Source organism: Mirounga angustirostris, unplaced genomic scaffold, assembly GCF_029215605.1.
Source record: "Mirounga angustirostris isolate CCGP_5_RB_7025 unplaced genomic scaffold, mMirAng1.0.hap1 SCAF_6, whole genome shotgun sequence".
NCBI lineage: Eukaryota > Metazoa > Chordata > Mammalia > Carnivora > Phocidae > Mirounga > Mirounga angustirostris.
In genome coordinates, this window is record NW_026991714.1 from 82,767,067 (window position 1) to 82,773,358 (window position 6,292).

General features: G+C 51.6%; 1 long non-coding RNA gene across 1 annotated transcript in view; it reads left to right on the forward strand.

Annotated features, from left to right (window-relative positions):
* The window catches only part of LOC123846409 (uncharacterized), a 29,278-nt gene extending 23,330 nt beyond the window's left edge, over positions 1-5,948 (forward strand). The window contains exon 5 of the long non-coding RNA XR_006791285.3: positions 3,206-5,948. This is a non-coding gene — a long non-coding RNA (uncharacterized LOC123846409). The remainder of the gene's footprint in view (positions 1-3,205) is intronic.
* Positions 5,949-6,292: the final 344 nt, after the last annotated feature.

Sequence of the window (6,292 nt, forward strand, 5' to 3'; positions counted from 1 at the left end):
ATGGAGCCTAGGCCTCTGCCCTTTGAAAGCTCCAGAACAGACGTGCTCGCACACTGAAGTTTGAGAACTAATGCCCCCTGCCTAGTGTCCTTGTCAATCAAGCCTGTGTTCAGCTCCTCTGTTTCCTTAACACCTAGCACCGCGCCTGGCACTCCATACATGTTGATGCTCATTTGCTGGATTGAGCTAATTCTCCCAACTTTAGCTCTGCCTTCTTGCCACTTGTGCTTCTCGCCGACTCCTGGGTCCTTGCGGCCTCCTCCCTATTTCTTTCAGAGTGAAAGCATCTCCACATGGCCTCTTTGGCTGGCCCTGGGCCTAGGAGTGACCCGTGGGGTTGGCCCTTTCCCCATGGAGCTGCCAGCTGGTGTGTTATGGTCAATCCTTGGCTTCCATTATTCTGAACCCCACAGGGATACCCCAAGCATGTGCCATCCCTTCCTGAGGAGCTCCAGAAGGAGACAGAGAGATGATGCTCTCTCCGCAGATGTGCACGTGAGAGAGAATCTCATTTTCTCTGTGGTTGAGAGCCCTCATGTGAGACCCCCAGGCAGGCTGCAGGCCAAGGAGATTGCAAATGGCACCACAAGGCCCCACACCGCTAACATTACACGAGGCAGCAGTGAGCTTGGCTGTGAATGTGTTTGCCCCAGTCCCGGCCCAGGTGTGGAGAGGTTGATTCCAGAAGTCCAGGGAGCTGTGCCCAAGGCCTGAGAGAGCTCCCATCCCTGTCCCTCAAGCCTGAGCTTGCAGAGCAGCACCCAGATACTGGAAAGATGTGGATGACAGACCACTCCAGCCCTGAGGCAAGATACTGGGTGTTTTCTTGAAGGGAGTGGAAGAGGTGCCTGGTTGGGGGGGGTGGGGACGGTGTACAAAGAAACAACAACAGCCTGAAATTTCCCGCTGTCATTCACTCCCAGCTTCTCTGGTGGACATAGGGAGTGGTGGGTGCAGCTCAGGAGCTGCCTGCCTGTCTCCCATGCTGGGCTCACCTCAGCTCGGCCCAGAGGTCTCAGCCGGCTATACTCTCAAGACCGCCTCAGGGCTTCCTAGATCCATGAGCCCTGCAACAAGCAGGCCACCTCCAGCCCTTGGGTCTCCCCATCGCCCTCCCTCAAGGCATCTGGGGCACCCTGACACCAGCTTCTCCTGGGCCTATTTTGAGGCCTATCTACCAGAAGCTGGAAGACTGCCTCACAAAAACTTGGCCCTCTCCCTCCTGTTTTGATTCGTGCATTTGCTTTGTTTAACAAATATTTTATGGCTGTTGTTTCAAAAATTAGTTCTTTCTAATTAGGGGCATCATCACATTTGGATCCCGTGCCAGCCAAACTAGGCAAAAATTTCTAAGCCTTGAGGAAGCTGTTACAGGGAGGGGAGCCCTGTGGCTTCTGCAGCGTGAAGGAGGACAGGTCACCCCACGGACCATTAAGCAATTGTCTGGGAGCCAGTCGTCTGGTGGTCTAGGAATGGTTGCCCGAGTAAGCAGATGTCTCAAGGATCACAAGGTGATCGGGGCCACTAGTGAATCTAGTGCTTCAGCCACACACAATTTCTCACTCTCTCCATGAAATTTTCCTTCATCATCATCATCACTGACTGTGAATAGCTTCAATGTATTGAGTGCTTAATATGTGCAGGGCATGGTCTTAAGTGTTCTCCTTAAAGAGTCTCATTATATCCCATAATAACCCTGAAGTGTTGCAGTGATCAACCCCTTTTATGGATGGGGTGTTGAGCCTTAGAGGTGCAAGTCACCTGTCCCAGGTCAGACAGATGTTAGGATTCAAAGCACACACCATGCTGTCACCGTGGTGAACGTCTGCATATAGGATTCCCTCCAGGTGCAACCTGGTTCATGGACCACTTCCGCTTCCCAGCCTCCCATCAGCAGACGGGGGCTCGCAGTTAGCTCTCTGCAGCACCCCCACGTGCATTTATATTTCTGTCTACCTGTGGTAGAGTAAAAAACATGTATCTTTGGTCTTTGTCCCTGGTTCCTGGCACAGAGGTCTTAAAACCCTTAGCATTTCCTGAGTGATGGGAATGTTATTTATACGGGACCTTTGATTGGGACGCTTGGGTGGCTCAGTCGGTTAAGCATCTGCCTTTGGCCCAGGTCATGATCCTGGGGCCCTGGGATCGAGCCCCGTGTCAGGCTCCCTGCTCAGCGGGGAGTTTATATGCTGATGTTTAGCTGAGTTTTTATGCTGATGAGGCGACTCATGAGGACTCCCAGAGGAACCAGACACATGATTAGAGGGGGACCTTTCAGCCCCACCCCGCCTCATCCTTAACCTCCAGAAGGGGAGGAGGGACTAGGGATTGAGTTCAATCACCAATGGCCAAGGATTTAATCAGTCATGCCTACTTAATGAAACCTCCATTAAAAACCCTAAAGGAGGGGGGTTGAGGAGTGTCTGAGTTGGTGAACACATTCATGTGCAGGGAGGGTGGTGCACCCCTAGTTCCATGGAGAAAGAGGCTCCTGTGTGGGGGACCTTTCCAGACCTCACCCTACCTCTGCATCTGGCTATTCATTTCTATACTCTGTAATAAAGTGTAATCTAAGTAAAGGGCTTCTCGGTTACTGTGAGTCCTTCCAATGGATTATTGAGCCTGAGGGCAGGAGATGGGAAGCCCTGAACTTATAGTCAGGTGGGTGGAAGGACTGGGGATACAGTTTATAGCTGGTGTCCCATGCGGGGGCAGCCCCATGGGGTCTATGCTAACTCTGGGCAGTTGGTGTCAGAATTGGTTTGAATTGTAGGTCACCACCCAGCTAGTGTCAGCTGGTTGTGGTTGGAAAAACCACCACCCCACCCCACCAACCAGCTAGCTTTGCAGGTCTGGGGAGGGACTGGAGTTGCTGGTTAAAGGACGTTGGAGTGGGGGGCACAGTCTGTGGAGCGCCACACGGGCTCAGCATTGTTCACCCTCCAATCTGCAAACTGCAGACTCTTAACCTTGAGGTGTGCCATCTGGAACCTCTCTTCACCTTTGGCTGATGGGACAGATACTCACTGGGTTGGTTACAGTGAGTGACGAGTGGTGGTAAGTTTTAGTACACGACGCCTAGGGTCACACTGGTCCTTAGTAGCAGAGCAAGGACTGGGTGTCCCAGTCTTGTGACCAGGACTCCGTCCCTCTACCTCACCATCTTTTATCTTTCCAAAGTACCCTTCCTTATTTGTTGCCACAGTTCTGATGGGACCAATGCAGAATGGAGTCACCATGAAGCTGTCGTGACTCACTGCGGGACACAACATGACCGTGGTTTCCAGCTCTCTCACCTCCACTCCGCACTCCAAATTGGACAATTTTCCATCAGGTGGTGACTGGCCCTTGAGTGTCCGCTTTCCCCACCCGCCAGATGTTGTGAATCATAAACCCATCAGCCTCAAGGCCTCTGTCCTCTGAAGATGCAGGCTCTGAGGGCAGGTGGGGAGAGGGGAGATTCCAGCAAGGCCCCACGACCGTCAGCAGCTTCCATGGCAGAGAGGATTCACCGGGCCAGCTGGGTCCTGGGCTTGGAGGCCGACTGGGTGTCTGTCATCAGCTCCCTCCTGTCCCGGAAACAGCTTCTTCAAAAGGGTCTGCAGCAGCGGCTGCAGTGGGGAGGCCGGTTCAGAGCCTCTGGGGCTGTTGGAAGGTGGGAGGAGGAGGAGGGGAGGGGAGGGGTGAGGAGGAGGCCCGGAGCCCTGCCGCCTGAGTGAGGCTGGTGACACGAAGAATCTATCAGTCTTGTGTGCAGAGCCAAATATGGTGCTGGGGCTCAATAAGTAATAAACAATGGTCACGTTGCCGGCTTGACAAGGAGAGGCATTACAGATGAGAGCCAGGGCCAGCCTGACGTCACCGCATGTGGCCGCTCCCCACCATGGGCAGGAATTCCTTATTTGTCCTTGTTGAGCCCACACGTGCTTTCTTCTTGATGCGCTCAAAGCAGGAAGGGGAAACTGAGGCCCACGCGTCACTTCGGAGACGGGTCCCCCGGGGTGTGGTATGAGCTGAGCCCGGGTCATGTCTTGACTTGCTTTTGGCAGCATTGACCACACACAGCTGGGCTCTTAGGGGCAACAGCAGTAGATGTCATGGCTGGAAAGAGCCAGAACTGGGACATTTTCTAGTAGAAGTGGTTGAAGCACATTATTAAAATGTGAGTTTTCGACACCCCAGGACAGCTGTTTGTAGGGGACTGGGGAACGCACAGAGCCCGAAGGCTGGCCTCTCCTTACAGCGCTGGGTGACAGGCTGGCTGGAGACAGGCCCTCACACATTCAGATCTGAGAGCAGAGCCGAACTGGTGGCGTGCGGGAGGGCTGGCGGGGCCAGGATGCCTCCTGCATCTTCCTCCTGCGCATCAGGTTCAGGCACTGGCCTCTGAATGAGGTGGGACCTGTCCCTTTCCCCGTGCCTGTCTGCATTTGGGCCTTCTTAACAATGAGATTTCTCTGCAGCGCGTGTCCTATATATGCAACTACAGAGAAGAGCTGACAAGGGAGGTAGCGTCACGTCGTGGTGAAAAGAGCACAGGATTTTGAGCCAGAAAGACCTGGCTTTGTGTCTTAGAATCCCAGCTGTGCCCATCACCCGCTGTGAGACCTTAGGGTGTTCAACTCGCTCCCCACAAAATGGGGCAATCTCTCCCTCTCTGCGGGGTTTTCGGGAGAGTCAGAAATAGCCCTCCGAAAGGGCCCAGCGTGGTAGGCTCCCAGGAAATAGAGCGGATATGGTTCTCCTAAACTGAAACGATGAACCACCTGTAGGCTGATATTGGCTAGAGCCCCTCCTCCCTCCTGCCGGCAGCTTTGCGGTTCCGAGCTCTCGAGAACGGGTTGTGGCTTTGGAAACGCAGATGCCTTGGGCAGAAGAGAGAGAAGACTTCTCGAGGAAAGCCAAAGGGCACCGCGTTCGACTGGCACGACTCTGTCTGCACTCTGATGGCTGTGCTGCTGGGCCCAGAATGCTGAGCAGGGAGCCGGAGCGGGGCTGCTCTGCGGGGCAGGGGCAGGCCCAGCCGTGAGGCCGGGCTCCATCACCGTCCTTTCCCGGCCCGTCATCATCCGGGATGTGGGAGCCCCAGGTGGGGGGGGCGGTGGAGAAGCATGCGGTTCCTGGGCTGCCCAGAAACTGCTCGCGCCACATAGCCACCATGCTTGTTGCAGGGAGGGATGGTCACCATATGCCTTTTGCGCCGGCACGTTGATTAGACCCGCTCCCGTTTGCTCTCCGCAATCACCCCCTGAATGGAAAATTAGGAGAGCCATATGCATTTGCTTCCTATCATCCAGGGTGGAAAACCCTGATCCTTTGTGCCAGAAGGAAAGTGTCTAGGAGGCCATCGGTCTACACCTTAAATGTCATGGAGAGAGTGTGCCAGAGCGGTGTCCACACTGATGGACCCAAACAGTGAGGAAAATGGGGTAAAAATCAGAAAGGAATAGGCACGCCATCATTCACACAAGAGTAGGATTAAACCTAAAACATGACTTATTAGTTTTATTTGTAAGTTTGCAAGTCATATTTCTCCCACAGCAATGCTACATTAAGAATAGTAGATTAGGGTGCCTGGGTGGCTCAGTTGGTTAAGCGACTGCCTTCGGCTCAGGTCATGATCCTGGAGTCCCCGGATCGAGTCCCGCATTGGGCTCCCTGCTCGGCGGGGAGCCTGCTTCTCCCTCTGACCCTCCCCCCTCTCATGCTCTCTCTATCTCATTCTCTCTCTCAAATAAATAAATAAAATCTTAAAAAAAAAAAAAAGAATAGTAGATTAAATAAATAAAGAGTAATGGCAGACTGTGACTATTGTCATTTGTCACCCCCCAGAGCTCCATGTTTCTACATGGTGGCAACAAAACCAGTGATCTAAATATTAACAAGTGGAACGCATTATAAACACTTAGTTATATATTATGATCCCTGTAAAGTCATTACAACAGAAATAAAAACTGTTTTTTATCTTAACTATTAATATTCATCAAATGTTAATGAAAATACCTAACAAATAATTATGAAAAACACATTGCTTAAGTAATAAAGATGAAAGAGATGATAATCGTTGTGAATATTTAATCTGCAAAATAAAGAACATACCATTAATAAGACTTAATTATGTCATTAAATATTTAATTTTACTTTTACTCCTAAATTTTGTTTGCATTTTGCATATTTTAAATGTAAAAAGCTTTTTAATAAGATTTGTGGTTTCAGCGACATCAAATGCCAGAGCATTTAAGTTTGACTTACTGTCTTCATCAAATTGGTCAAACATCATTTTATTTATCAT